Consider the following 16,403-nt stretch of genomic DNA (forward strand, 5'->3'; position numbering starts at 1 on the left):
TAAGTATTATGTTGGAAATGCGTAGCTGGCTCTCCAACACGGTTCAGAATGCCACACAAGTTGTGGTTAGAGAGAGGACAAACAGAAATATTAAAATCTCCAACATATATGAACTCAAAAACTGCATTGGAAACTTTCATCAATTGTTTGATTGCGGTGTCTAATTCTAAAATAACCTTATATCTACTGGCATCAAAAACATTATTATACATATTGATCAACAAAATGTTTTTGTGTGCCTCATCAACTAGCCACAATAATTGGGAGTTATTACCCACAGTGATGTGCTCCTTCACCCTTGTTCGCATTTTCACTGAGGTCAGGATTAACAAACCACCTTTAGCCCTACCTGAGGTAGTAGCCGTTGCTGGTAACTCGTAAGCTGCAAAGCCATCAAGGCCCTTAAAATTTAGACACCAGGTCTCTTGAAAGCATATGATATCAAATGTTCTAATAAGTTCTAACCACCCCAATACTTCTAATTTAGAGGCTAGTCCTGCAATGTTCCAGCTGGCAATAAGGCGGGATGTTGTTGGCCCCGCTAAGGTATTGCAGGGTAGACCCACATGCTTAGGCTGTATACTAACAGTAGTAGCAGTTATATTTGGGGACTGATGCAAATCAGATCCTACACCCCCTTCAGCAAGCTCATGTCTGACCTCTTGTCAATCGCAATTATTAAGACCAGACAGAGCATCATACCTATTATGTAGTAGCGTTCTTGGTACTAGGGGGAGTGCCCAACGATTACGCATATTCAAGTGATTATCCCACCCTAATGCTGGTGTTTTCGGTAGAGTTACGTTTTGTTGTTCCCCATAGAAGAACTTTAATGTTAGGGGTACCACCGTACCTCTTCTACGCTGGGGTGGGAGAATATGTGTTAGGACATTAGGAAGTACGTCAGGGTGGGCAAACGTTACCACCACACAATCCCCTTTAAATCTTTTGGGGCGATTCCCTATCCAGGGAACACGTTTGGCTGATTTGATATCATGCGCCAGTTGCTGTATCCCACCAGGCGCTAACCTCATGTTACCAGAGAGCCAGTGAAGGGCCTTACTACACAATGAGCTAGATGACTCGGTGACACCGTCATCCGGCAGAGGTACATTCGCTAACACCAGTACGACAGGTGAGGCTTCCTCGATAAACTGCAGGGGGTCTGTTCCATGGACTTGTGCTTGGGGTGCATTACCTATCAATGGACACTCTACTGTAGTTGCAGTATTATGGTTAACTATCGGGGCAGGCATATGCACTACGTTAGTCGTCACACCAGATGGCCCTTCACCAGCTTGATTAGCCCTTGCAGTAGTATCTATTGTTGATAATAGAGTATTAAGACTACCTATTTCCTCAGTTAACTTTGTTTGCACACCCCCAAGTCGTTTTACTTCTGCCTGTAATTTATCTATTTTGGAGATCAGAGGTTTTACAATTTCGAAAAGTTTACCCTCAACAACCTCAAGCAGTTTAGTAAACATATCATCATCTCCTCTATTTCTTGTAATCCCTTCCCCTACAGCCTTTTGTGGAGCTCTAGAGGGGCCAGGGGATAATATTCTTTTTCTTTTTACTCTTGGCCTTTGTCCGCCCTGTTTCCGTTGGTTCTTCACACAGGCGCGCACCGGCCGTGGTGTATGCTCAGTTAATGGTAGCTCATCCTCCACAGGACCAGATACAGTTTCTGGGTCTGAGTCAGTAACGTTGTCAGAGTCTACCTCCAGAGTAACGGGAGATGCTAGCATAATCAGTGGCTGGCTGTCAGTCTCAATCCTTGATGATACGTTTGGCGAGACCCTATTTTCCACCAGCACGAAGGGGCTATCCTCTGCTGACTGAGGCAAAGTAGGGCTTAACCTACGCAAGTCTGGTGACTGGCTTAACCCAAGTGATTCCCTCCTTTGTTCGTTTATTTTCTTCACCGTTTGCACAACATAATTATCCATGGTGTTAGTGGGCAGAGCAACAGGTTTCTTTTTTGTCGCCATATCGATGTCACACAGTTCGCAAACAATGCAGCAGCAAGGTCTTACTTGTAGGCGCGTCTCTGGTGGTCCAGGGGGTTGGGCCCTGCCCCTGCCTCCTCGTGCCGATGAGGGCCGTAGAGGGCCCGCCCTTTGCCCGGGCTTCGCCCCGGGCGCTCCCGCGCGCGACTCGCGGGGCGAGAGGCACTCCGCTGTTAAATCGCGCCTCCGGGCGCAGGTGATGACGCTCCAGGTGCGCCGCTTGCCTCCGGGGCACCTGGGAAGTGTAGTCCCGCAAGTGGGAGAGCCTCGCTATCCCGGCCGTTGCCCTCACGGCGCTGAAATGGTGGAAATGGCGCCACAAACCGCCGTTCTCCGCTCGGCGTGCGTCTCTGCTACAAGGTCAGCCTAGTCATCTTTACGTAGAGGTATAGCGGCTTTCTTCATTACCAATTAATTAGTGCTGCTGCTCAATTTGCGTAAATAAAATTTCTAGTGTGAAGAAAAGATACATCAAATATACAAAACCATCCAGTGATCCTGTAAGTTCGTCTTAGTATGGTTGATTCACAGGTAGTTCCCGCTAATGTAGGTGGAAAAGACCCACCTCAACCTGGCATGTGGCTGAGGAAGACTCACCATCCTGGTCGGAGGAAGTCTGACACCTTTCGCAGCCACATCGGGAGGAGTCTCCCATCACCTCTGGGAGACTGGTTGTCAGGCAGACACCAGCCCTGTTTGCACAGCAGTCCTTTGAATACTCTGCACAGCTCTCCCTTCCTTGGTCATGAAGAACTTGGAACTAGAGTAAAGAAGAGTGGTTTAGGTCCCACTTTTTTGTACAAATTTTTCCAGACAGGGGAGGTTAATCTGTGCGATCTGTTTTCTTAATCGTAGTGTTTAACATATGAGTATACAAGCTTATGCTAACATACAACAATGTTGTGCTTTCTTCCATCTTTGTTGTGACATCGCACTGTCTCACGTGAATACTGTTGAATGTTGTTATTTTCATTGCAGTAAAGAATTGCAGGCTTTGCATTGAAAGACTACGATTTTCCCAGTCACCTTGAACAAGATGTATCTATTTAAAGTTAACTTAACTATCCTAAACTGAATAACATACTATGTAACAAATCATGTCACATGAATAGACTCTGGGACTGACTAAGGGCCTTATTTAAAATATCAGCGGACAGGTTACTCTATCACAACGTAGTCTCTGCCCTCCATCTTGTATTGTGCGAGGCCATGGGCATCCAAAAATGGATTCCACTGACTTCATTATTCAGACTTGCTAACACACACAGCCCAACTACTATACATGTGCTATACTCACTACATGTGTGCATGCACACGACATACACGTGAGATGCCAGAGCAAGGTTCTGGGCATAAACATTGCAGCAAAACTTTACATGAGTGCGGCTGGTATGCTTAAGCCTGGTCACCCAGGTAAAACTGTCTGGTAACACCAATGATCCTTCCAAAAGACAGTGCGCTGCCAGCACTGCTTTTATGCGATATACCCAGTGCAGGAACAATAGTCCTCTTCTCACAATGAGGGCATACTTGGTGTAGTTCTCCAGGGCACTGGAGAGGTCCAGGAAATTTACAAAGTCAGAGACAGGCCTAGGACTCTGCAGACACACTAAATTAGGGTGACAGTAGGGCAACATAAAACTCAGAGTACCCCCTACATATGCAGTTGGGCATTAACCCCTTAAGTGCTGCCGTCGGCCAACGGTCGTCGCGAGCTCTACCTTGCCAGTGCTGCGCACGACCGTTGGCCGACGGGATAGCATTCGTTCTTCGAACGTTCAGCACTGGGCGCTGAACGTTCGACGCTCCTATGAGGTTAAGGGCTGTGGAACAGTCATGCCTGTATACCAAGCAGGTGACAATTCATCCCAACAGGGGCAGAAGCAATATGAATTTAAATCCAACCTTTAATGTGTACATGCGACTAATATCTCATTGCATCCTCCTCCGGTGTCTACTCTTCTCGATCACACTCTGTGTCCCATCTTATGTCATAAAGGTTCCACAGTATATCATGTCATTTTAATTCTCTTCATGCTCAAATAACGTGATGCAACAGCCTCCCTCGTGCCTGCAGGTTAGTGCTCCGAACAGAAAACACACAAAATGTGTCAGCTAATTGCGCCAAAACAACTTCAGCACATTTCACAGGGTAGCTCCTGTGGTGACGCTCTAGTTGTTCCGTCGTCGGAACAGGAAGGGGGAAACAGGAAGCGGAAGGCGGCCATCTTGTAGAGGCGCCGACCGCTGAGATAACAGTCATGGAATCCCGGCGCTCCGGCTTAATAAAGAGTTTAAATAATAAATTATCGTGTTGGTGTACATTTCGGACCACTCTACAATGGCGATGAGGCATGGTCAATGAACCCCGCGCACGAAGAGCTACCTACGAGGAGAAACGCCGGAGCGTGGCAGAGGTCCCGACGGCCATCAGAAAAGAAAAAAAAAAAGAGCGCGAAACGGCGCCAGCGCCCCTGCACAGCCACAAAGGCCAGAAAGTAAGCTCATTGCATCCTACTTAAGGGGAAATACCTGGATAAAGCTAGCAGCGCAGAAGAGCATAGGGGGCACAGAGGAGAGAGACAGGCCCCTGCTCACTGGTGCACCCCACCCCTGGCCATAGCAAAAAGGCTCACCAAGCAAGATCAAGCACAGTGCAGCACAGAGGGCGCTAGCAGGAGACGCCTAGCCATCTCCAGTGGTGCACCCCACCCCAGGAACTAGCGGAAGTGTGCCCGGCAAGCTGGCGGAGCGGCGATCGAGCACAGAGGCGCCAGGCTCTTCAGACCCAGCCAAGGGAAGCAAGCTACAAGCTTTGCCTGGTCTCTCTGAAGTGGAAAAAGGTGCAGATAGCGACGGCGAACGCAGCGAAGAGGACGCAGCCGAGCAGCATACGCCGGGGAGTCCACCCAGCCGGACAATCCCAGTTCCTGCGAACCGGAGAGGCGTACCAAAGATGGCTACTAGTCCTCATCCCTCACTCAGCTGGTGCCGTTCCTAACGAAGAGCGGAGAACCGGAGATGCAATGGGAAGACTGGAAGAGGTACTTCCTGAACTACCTTGATGCTTTGGAGGAGGAAGGTGATACCCCGTTCTCTAGTAAAAGGAGGAAGAAAATACTGTTACATAACTTGGGCCCGGAAGGGATAAGAGTATATGACACCATAGTCAAGGGCGTAAGGGATGCCACGCATACAGACGTCTTCAGTCACGCCATTGCCGACCTTGACGCACATTACAGGCCAGTGGTATGTGTTGCCATAGACAGATACAACTTCTTTCAAAGGAAGCAGAAGAGCGGTGAGTCGGTGGACGAGTACGTAGTGGCCCTACAAAAGTTAGCCCTCTCGTGTAAGTTCGGCGCACTACACGATGACCTAATCAGGGACCAGATTATCATGCACACATCCAGCACCCATGTCCAAGAAAAGCTGTGGGTGAATGGGGACGCTCCCCTCAAAGAAATCTGGGCGATGGTGAAAAAAGCCGAACTATCCAAACGATGCGCACAAGCTGCCAAGAAGGAACCTGCGGTAACACAAACAGTGTGCAAGATATGTAGTGTAGTTCCTAGTTTCCCACTAGGCCCTGCGCATTGGAATAACATAAACAGTAGTATCGACGTGGAACTGCGGATATTCCAGGCCTCCACTGACTATGCTAAACTTAATTGGGTTGTGTTACCAACTAGCTCAGAGGTCACTGGAAACTTTCTTCTCTGCATAGGAAGTGATCAGCTTCCTTGGCACAGACAAGAAGGGATTCAGCTTTCCAACAACCGTGCAACATGACAACTTTGCTCCTCAGATCAAGAGTCGATCTCTAGGGTCGTGTGAAACAATAGACACAGATTTCACTCAGTCAGTCTAGTGCAGTTTACTTTCACAGTATGTAGAGAATAGAGAGACGGGCGTTTATCAATAAAGGGTTAACATTTATTGAACAGTCTTTCTTCTCATACAAGAGAAATGTATTGCCACAATTGCAATAACTGTTATTATGAAAAGTACGTACAGTAAGATAAGTATTGCGAAATAGAACTGTAAAAGCATTGATATGGTTTCTTAGCCATACAATGGTTTAAAAGTAATAAAACATATATACAGTCATATATACATTAGGCTAACATACTCAACTGGTGCTTCTAACTAAGCCTACCCCAGTGTGCCTGACCTAAGCCTAACACGTGAGAAGGGGGAGTAAGTAAGTAGCTTAAGTTAAGTTGGTTTTGCCAAGGTTTGTTTCAAGAATTCTCGTCTAAGGGTTTAGTCAACACCATACCTCTGAATAGAATGATGGAGGATTGGTATCTCCTTCAGGGGTCTCTCTCGATATCCCAGTCACCTGCGAGGGTAAACTGGAAGCGCCGGGACTGGATTTCTCTGCACGAGAAAGGCAGCGGCTTCTCTCAGCGCGTCGAGGAAGGAGGGGTGACAGCGTCCGCGGGCAGCTGGGCTGGATGTCTTCGCAGAGGACGGCTGCACGGCTCCTCAAGCGTACTGCACCATAGGTCGCGCTGTAGCGGCGATAATGGTAATCAGCAGCTTCACCACCACAGGATAGCAGGCTGCAGCGACAGAGTGTTAGTTGTTACCAACACAGGGTCATGCAGGCAGCTGGCATCAGCAACAGGTTCGCTCATTGCTTAAGGCAACGTTGGTAATATTTATACCTGACAGGTGCCGGGTTTGACGCAAGTTTGCTGGACATAAGACGTCAATTAAAGATGTCACTAGGAAGTGACAGTTATCAGTTGCTCATTAGAGTTCCATTACTAATCAAAACATAGCAAGTGGGGATTTCCAGGTTTGCTAAGTTTTTATCTTGTTGAAGAACTCGGAGTGTTATCTAGGAATATCAGATAGTGACTGCTGCTCTGTCATTGCACTAATTGGTCGCAAAGGAAGTAGCAGAGAGTCATGCTGGAATGTGGCTCTGTTCGTGTGAGGCCAGAGATGACTTTTCAGAAAATCGTACTTGAACGGTTATGCCAATATAGGGAATAAATGGATTTATAGCCGAATAGGGGCATAAGGTCACAGTATCGATCAGGAACCTAGATAAGCACGCAACACCCACTCCACGTATACATGTCCATCAAAATTACTAAAACTAAGCAATAAGATGCATGTGTAACATTGCCCACCCCAAAATACATAAATGCATTCGAAATAGGCGTACTTGTAATACATGGAATTTAGGTACTGTACGTTTTTTAAAGCATAGTAATCATTCAAAAGGTATTGCATATGAAATTAATGAACGATTATGCAAAAAGAATTACACATGAAGTATCTCTGACAGAAGAAATGCGAGATAAATCATCACATAAAAATGCATTGTAATAACATGTGTGCTAGAGGCTGGTGTTATGTTGTTATGTCTCTAGATGTCCTTAGAAATAGAAGTGTGAAGCTTCTGTTCTCTAAGAATAGTTTTTACGTTAAGCAAAGAATTTGTTCGTGCCAAAAAAGGGTCAATATTAGAAAAAAATTGTCCAATTCAAAGAAAAATAGATTTCCAAAGCACTTGGCAGTTTTTGTTGATCAAAACTGAAGGCCGAATTCAGAGTTCATGGGAACGCTGTGTGTCGGAAAGCTTCTCAACAGTTATTGTTTCTCTGTGGGTGAGAACATCGTATCAGACAGGCTCGCAAAGAATTGGTCTACAAAATCAGGTGATAGTTCAACCAAATTAGATAGCGCTGTAACTTGGCAGGTGTGAGAATGATTGCTGTCATCGAAGGCAGGACCAGCAATGCTCACAGAACGTTGTACCTGGATGATGTTGCTTTTGTCACTCGCTCCACTGTTACCACTTGGCTGTAGTACAGGAGTCTCCACGAATGCCGTCATCAGGATTGGTAGCCGCTGGGGACAACACAATGCGTGAGCCGTTATTGGACTTAGCAAAGTATCGACGTCCATTGGTACTGCTGATGGAAGTGAAAGACAGATGTCCAACACGCATTCATCGCCGCAAAGCATACACCGTAGCACAGGTAAAATGCAATTTTGCCATATCGGTCTGAATGAAAGGAACCAGGTCATGTTTAGATCTCTCAGCCTGGCCAATCCGAGGACGTTAGTTATCCTGTCCCTGTAGCGCATTGCTAGGATTGTCTCTTCCATTCCCATGGGAGCTATGTCTGAGCCGAGGCTTGCCATAACGTAGCAGGATGGTCAAAAATAGAATCCCTGCGATGAGTCCCAAAAATAGTGGAATACCACCAAAAATGGAGTGCACAAAATTAGGAAAGATTCCCAAAATTGCCTGGAAGGGTGTTAGCAGTCCCGTAAAGACTGTCTTAAATATGCCTGGGATGCTTGTTGCACTAGACATGTTAAGGAGTTGGCTGAACATTTCTACGAAATGCACGGGGCAATTTGTTGATAAAAGGTCATGGACTTCAGTAGCCGTCCTTGCGACTAGAAGATCATACGTCTCTTTAGATGACGTTATAGGCACTGTTGTCTGTAAAAGTACAGATTTCATTTTGCTTAATGTATCAATTCGTATAGAATAGAGATTCAGACGAGGCCAGAGAGGAGTCACTATGTCTGGAGGCCCGCTCGGGAACAATGCTTGCATGCAACATTTGACCATGGACGTTACTTGTACTAGATAACTTTTCCCTGGCGCGAGGCCACAGCACCTGTGATCCGTTCTAAGAATGTAACTCCCGTTTGCGAGTTGCATAAAGAAGGGCTCTATCTGAGTTGCAGGTGTGACTAGCTGGTGGCATGAGAGGTTGTTTGAATTTCCATCACATGCTCCGTGTAAATTAATACCCTGACACAAAAGTATACCGCTTAGTGAGTGTTTACAGTTGTCACCACTAAGAAATACATTTTTGTCGCTGTCACTATAGCAAGAATGAGTGTATGGTAATTTCCATTCGGATTTTACATATCCCTTACCCAATTGTTCATATTGGCCAGCAGGTATGTACTCAAGGCATTTATGAAATCGGAAAGTTGTTATCGGAATTGTGATAATTCCGTGTATTATCCATTCAATGACAGGGCTCTCTGACATTGTCAATGGTAATCTCTCGAGTTTCTCGATGCTCAAGATTGTATAGTCTGCTCCTTTCTGTGCCAAACTGATCTGTTTATCAGTAAGGTTAAAAATGGAAAATAATGACGTTGTGTTGATTAAACGCCAAGGCACATAGCCTGAACGAAGATTTTGCAGCGTCCAGCCTAGTTCTATAATAGAGCGTAATTGAGACTGGTCATGTTGTAACATTAGCAAATCTCTGTCTATCACATCAAAGGCAGAGGATACAATATTGTCCAAAGAATATATTCTGGAAGACAGAGTCATTAACCCATTGTCTACTACAGAAAGTGATTTCTCCAAATTAATACGATCAATTTCTCGTATTTTTTCAGCAGTTTCAATTTGCTTTACTTTCCAAGCCTCGTTGTAAGCAGCATAGATACTGGTCGCTATGAAACGCTTTTGACGCTGTTTGCGTGGTCCAAGAATGAAATCGCGCAAATCAGCACCATCTTTTAATAAAGACAAGTGTTGCTTAATTTCAGCCAGTGTGGATGTAGTTAGCCATTCTAGGCAGAGTTTCCCTACACTGTATGTTGTTATAATCCCTGGATGTTGTCTCTGGGAGTATCTTGAGTCTAATCTGGTCATTTTTAAACCCTGTGTTTTATTCAGGAACCTATCTTGACAGCTATTCGTGTCTGTAGGCCAGATTAACCACTTTTTCCAATCAGGATGTGTTCTGTTGAAATGTAAAATTTGTGACACGTCTAATTCAATATCAGCTGTTGCGTTTTCAGGTATTGGCTTTGGAATAGACGGTGTTTTCATTTCTTTGATCTTAGCTAGGCCAAGACAAGATGTTTGGTGTATAGTGTCATTTAAAAATAACATTTGTTCTGGTATTATGCAGGTTCTAAACAGTGCTTCTATGCCTTGCACTTGCCAATCTTTTGTACCCCAAATTGTTTTCGTTTCAATATTATTTTTCCAATAATCAAAACCAAATGTCATCATTTTGTCATAAAATGCTTCTGAATATATCAATTTAGAATTTGTCAGCATTGTTTTCATTCCTGTTTTATCTAAGAGTTTGTAATAAAACGTTTCTGCATCACTGGTGTTAAACCCTGAGAAGTATTTGAATTTCTCAAAAAATGCTTTAGAACTGCTTTTAGGTGGTGTAGCACAATGTTCCCATTGATTATACATAAAAACATTTCTAGGCTGTGCAGATTTATGCAAGTAATGATCCCCATAGTGGGTGTAACAGAATAACTGCTCATAACTAGATGAACCTTGTAAATAATCATGATCTGTGAATCTAGCTGACATTACTAAATCAGACATCATGTCATTAATACTGTTAAAGTCCCAATCATCAGAGAATGTACTTGGTGTCACAAAGTCACTTAAGGAAACCTTTAGTTGATGAGGATACTTCAGGATTTCAACCGGACCATAGATCTCATAGTCTGTTTTCTCCCATACTACCCCACCAGGTATTGGAATTGCTGTGACATTTACTGTTGACAGTTCTCTTTTCTTCACGTGGGATGATCTGTGTGGTTTCAGGACTAGGTTGATGTTCTGACTTGCTGTGTCCATTGTAATATATTTTCCTTCAATGAATTTTCCCAAACATAGTACCATGATGAGCCAAAGCAGGAGGAAAAATACACCTAGACCGAACCAGAACTCTAGCCAAGGGGAAATTAGGTAGATTTCCTTCAGTTGATGAAAGAGTTCCGTTGCTTTTTCTTTAAAAGACTTTTTTGTTTCTGGCATCACTTCGGGGTCGTTTAAATCTTCAGAGAAGTTGTCGAAGTTGATGAAATAACCAGAGGCAGTTCTGTCAATTGATGGGATTGTTTTTTCAATCTGTCTCTCGGTAGCACTTTCTGATGCCACATTAGTGTAGACTGGTGTTGTTTCTTGACGAACTGTTTCAATCTGTGTTTCAAGAGGCACGAGTTCCATGGCTGTATTGCATAGTCCTTCATTGTGCACTGCAGGCTGATCGAATGTGATGAGTCTTTCAGTTTGAACCTCTTTGATTGTTGCAAGTTTGGGTATTCTGTTGTTTCTTGGGAGTCCACTGGGCCTACTGTTGATTATAGGCCACATGCTTGTGGTTTTACCAGATCGATAGACACGACTCTGTTCTCCTTTTTACCAGCAAGGGGCGGTAGCACAACTGATCTTGTTCCGGTGACTGCTAAGACAGGTACTGCTTTTCTGTAAGAAGGCCCAAATTCCTTCTTAACCGCGATCTTTTCTCTGACTAGATCCCCAATCTTTGGAATCCAGACAGGCCTTGCTGGGGCTGTTGCGGGTGGTGCCTCGTCAGTGGTACTTGGCTGTTGCTTTAACTTTATGTTGCTTAATGATTTTCTTGTTTCATTCAGTTCCTGTAAAACAGCCAAACGGTCTTTTACATCAAACTGCGTTTTTTCTTCTTGTACCACTGACATCTGACTAACGAGGTCCTGAACGTTCATTCTAATTCCGAACAATAGTTCGTATGGGCTGAAACCTTTTAGAGAATTTCTTGGCATGTTGTTAAGACTAGTCTGGACACTTATTAAATGTTTGACCCACCCAGCGCCTGAACCTAATACCTTCGCTGTTATAGATTGCTTTATGTCCCGGCTTTTTCTTTCTACCACACTTGTGCGATGGACAAGAATACCGCAACCCAATTCCCATGCCGGCCATGGCCTCCTTATAAGCTTGATAGCTGAAAGCAGGACCCTGGTCAGAATGGAACGTGGTAATTGCGTATATGCCGATATGGACTCGCAAATCTTTTATAACCGTTCTAGCGTCAGCCGAGCGATGGGGGCCTCATTTTTTCAAGTGCTTTTCGTCTTAACTGTGTACAATGGGACGCGCTTCTCTTCTTTGATTGCGCAGATAGACCGCCTTATGCTGTCTAGAAGAGATCCTGAAACTACTCTGGCCTGTTCATTTCTGCGATCTCGGTTGCAGTTTTCACATTTTTGAGCAAAACATTGAATATCTATGCTCATTCCTGGCCACCAGTACTCTGATTGTAATTCTTTCAGAGAGGCTTTGATTGTTTGGTGTTTCAGACCCAACCCCATGTGTGCTTCCAGTAAGAGGAAGCCCCTCCTGCTCCTGTTTGGAATTACTCTATCCCCCACTCCATGGATTCGAGCAAAAGGAACGGAGTTTGCATCGATTATGTATGCATAATTGAGTGGATAGTTTACGGGTAGTGCTGCACAGTCGCCTTTTACGGTCGTTCTTACTGCTAGCATGGTTTCCCCGTCTATGTACTTATCTGTACGCTTTTTTGTGGCTACGGAAGCCGGTTTAGTTGCTTCCGCTTTGGCTGTATTAGCCAATGAATTCCCTGCAACGTGAACGCCATCACGCTGAAGACTCTGTGCGTGAATCACGTGAGTCTTTTGTAGTTCTTTGTGTAAAAGAGCTACCTCGTTCCAGAGCAATTTATGCTTTATTGTGGCACCTGTGTCATCTTTGTAGTCGTTTTCGATCCAACTCTGCAGTTTATTGTTGTAAGAGTTGACGCAAAAATGAGAATCGCACACGATAAGTGTGGGGAATTCGCGTTCTGCATTTTCGAGCGCCATCTTTAAAGATCTGATTTCAGTTCTTTGAACCGAACAGTACTTTACTGATTCAGTTTTTGTTACTTTCGGTCTGAATTTACCGCACAGCCAACGACCTTTAATGATCGCACATGCTGCATTGTAGGATTTACTCTCTACATTAAAATGCTGTACAAAGCTATCTGTATAGATTATACAGGCGTATTGTGGGAGAGGCAAAATTTCGATTGGCAGAGGATATTCTTCTTCATATTCTAAATCATTCAGTTCTTCAAATTGCGGGGCGAAATAGTATTTCACATCTTCCGCTCCTAGAGAATCTATGCACTGTATCCATTTCGGATCCAGTGACACTGTAGGCAGGTTTACTGGGCTGAATAGCGCCTCGAAGGCGGATTCCGCTGTGAGGATATTAATCCTTTTGCCGTGTGCTAGTTCTCTTTCATTTGCTAATGCGATTTGCACTGCGTTCACAGTTCTTTCTGTGTGACTGAATGTTTTTTCAGCTTGTGTGTACAAGTGAGATTTAATTGAAATTGGTACCTTTTCTCCCTCATTAGAGGTTAGGTACGTGAATCCGCATCTTCCTGGGATGACTCGGATTACAAGATCACGTGTGTTGTCACGCGTATCTAATTTTGTTTTTGCTAACATGTCTGTTTGCAGTGATCTCAAAATTTCTGTGTGTTTTTGAGTCCAATTGATTTGTTTTAAATCAGGTTGTATTAGTTCGTAGAGAGGTTTAACCCTTTCTGCGTAATTTAGGATGTAAGTTCTTCCGAAATTCAGAAAACCTAGTATGGATTGTAAATTCTTCAGCGTTTTTGGAGCTTGGAGTACAGCGCACTTCTCTAAGAAGTTGTCCGCTAGGCTTTTCCCTTCACTTGATAATTCGTACACTAAAAATAGTACTGTCAGATGGGCAATTCGGGACTTTTTAAAGTTGAATTTGTAACCCTCTGCTGCGAACCCAAGTATAATGGTGTTCACTCTTTTCAAGTGAGTATCCAAGTCGTCGTCTGTGAGATAAATATCATCTACGTAAGACAATGCTTCATCATCATAGATTTGTAGTAACTCTGTTACCCTAGCTGAGAATAGTCCTGGGCTGTTCTTGAACCCTTGTGGGAGACGACAGAATTTTTTCTGTGACCCAAATGCGGAGAAAGCGGTCAAGTATCTGCTTTCTGGTGCAATGTTTTGACAAAAGAAACCATTAGAAATGTCTAATGTTGTTTTATATTTTTTCCTAACTATATTATTCATTAGGGCTGCACTATGCGAGTTTTGTACTGCAAAAGTTTTGCAACATGTATTAAGATGTCTGTAGTCCAAAACTAGACGATATGAATTGTCTGGCTTGGAGACAGGAAACAAAGGATTGTTCATTTGAGAGGTGCATGTTTCAATCACCCCCTGGTACTCAAGTTGATCTAAGATCTCCCTGACTTGTTTTTTAGCTTCTTGCTTTATGGGATACTGCCGTTGGGCAGTTGGTTCACTTTTTAATTGGATTTTGTGAGGCGGAGAATCCTCATCCCATCCTACATGATTTTTATACAATGCAGGTGCCTGGGCCACTGCCCATTTCCTTGCATATGTGTATTTTTTATGAATCGGTATGTGATTCGAGAAGGCAGGCATAATCACTTCTTCGCCACAAGGGCACTCCCTGACAAACTCTGGGGGCCAATCTTTTTCAGCTAACAGAATATCATAGCCTTTTGAGAGCTTATCCCAAAATAGACCCCTAATTTTCCTAGTCTTATCACCCTTCATACGCAATGTTATTTCGTATATTTTATGGGGCTCGCTAAGTCTGGCGTCGGCAGTTTCAACCTGAATGTATTCATTCGTGTCCACTGTCTCCAGATGACTCATCAAGATCTTGCGCGCTATACTGATTTCTGCTGCACTGTCCAACATTGTCAATGCCCACTCCCCGTTTTTCAACTGTGTCCTCAGTATTCTCGGCATGGTTGATTACTCTAATACTGGCTACCTTCTTTTTCTGAAATTGAGATTTCTTATTTTGAGCAGGTTCCTTGTCTTTGGACTTGGTGTGCTCTCCTGGGTCTGACCGTCCTCTTCTTTCCGAATTCTGTGGAAAAGATCGAGAGGGACGTGTATCAATACTTTGATATCTATCAGGTTTTTTCAGATTATCCCTATTTCTAAGGTTATATCTTTTCTCAGAGGGCTCCCTCTGGGGAGACTGGCGTTCTCGAGTCGGAGTTCTTTCCCTCCGTCGAGGAGACCTTCCTCTGGACTGGAAAACTTTTTCCTTGGGAGTGGATTGTTTATTTCCATCCCAGCTCTTTTTAGGAGTATTTAAATTATTTTTAATAAATAATTTTTCAGGATTTTCGAGCAGTTGGGGCTTAACTGGTTTCCCACCCAAGCTGTCTCTACCTAATTCTTCATAGCATTTTTCTATGATTTTTGCAAGCTCAACAGGATCTTTTATATCTGTTTCCTTCAACTTCTGGCGAATCGCCACAGATGCTGCTTCTCCCTTTATGTTGGCTAATAATATAGCCGTGACCTGCTTGAAGTCTTTCAGTAATTTCATACCTAGATTTAAAGCGGGTTCTGGACCGAATTCATTTTGAATCTGTTTTAGCACTTCTGGTATTACCGCCATAGACGGAACACCGTGTGTTTTTGTGTAAATGGAAGCAAAGACTGTACCCCAAGTGTCACAGTCCTCCACGTGTGGTGCGATTCCCATAGGAAGGCAGATGGTCAAGATTCTGTGTTTCTCAATAGGGGTAGTATCAGGAAATACTGCCTCTATTTGAGTGATTTTCTGGGCTAACCAGAAAGGAATTTGTTCCCGTTTTACGGGTGTTTTACCAAGACATGACTGTATGTTCTGTGGTGTAATTTTATTTGTGTTCCACCGATGAGGGGTCAGCTGTGGTGTATTAACAGCTGGCTGGACTGTTGCAGTCCGTATTACATATTGGACTAATTGCCTATGTATTTTTATTAATGTGTTTAGCTGTGCTAACAGCTCTTCTCTAGACATTCTTATAATGTCAGGATGTGGTGTGTAGCTGGCTAGACCCGGCCACGTGGCTCCTGGTCTACCTAGTGGACCGAGCCTGGTAATGTGATCATTGTGTTTTAGGGCGCCATTAAACCAGAGCAGGTGCTCTTGAAATTTAAGTGGAATTTCAACCTCCTCGAAAGGGGCGTACTCATCCGGAGGTTCCTCTATTTTGTAATAGTGAAACTCTTGTGTTATAGCGTTTACCGCTGGAAAGTTTATCCATGAATAGAATACCTCTGTCTGCCGATACTCGTGAGCCTCTATCACGAAAATTACTGTACCACCTTGAGGTGGCAGTCCGTTTTCTATAAGTTTTAAAGTTATAGATCTTCTTAACTGGACCGGGATGATAATAGCACCCGGGTCTGTGTATTCGGGACCTTGCTGAGTCGCATCTGCTGCGGCCCCAGAGGTTCCGTTTTCTGGCATTGTAAAAATGCGAGGTTTGCAGAGTAGGTCTCCAAGGAGACAAAGATTAGGTGCACAATATTTTGGAACACTGTATCCTTCAACGTTGAATAAACCAGAGCTTTACATAGGAATCTCTTCCTACTAAGGTCGGGCGGATTTTAACCTTTCACCCACTCCAGACGTCTATTGGAGTATTTACGGGAGAAAGGGGTGTGAAATATGCACGACTGAGTTACTCTAAAAGTCTTGCGTTAGTTTATCGCCTTACCAAACGTTAGGGCGCCATGTAGTGTAGTTCCTAGTTTCCCACTAGGCCCTGC

The sequence above is a fragment of the Lissotriton vulgaris genome, chromosome 10 (genome assembly GCF_964263255.1).
Source record: "Lissotriton vulgaris chromosome 10, aLisVul1.2, whole genome shotgun sequence".
NCBI lineage: Eukaryota > Metazoa > Chordata > Amphibia > Caudata > Salamandridae > Lissotriton > Lissotriton vulgaris.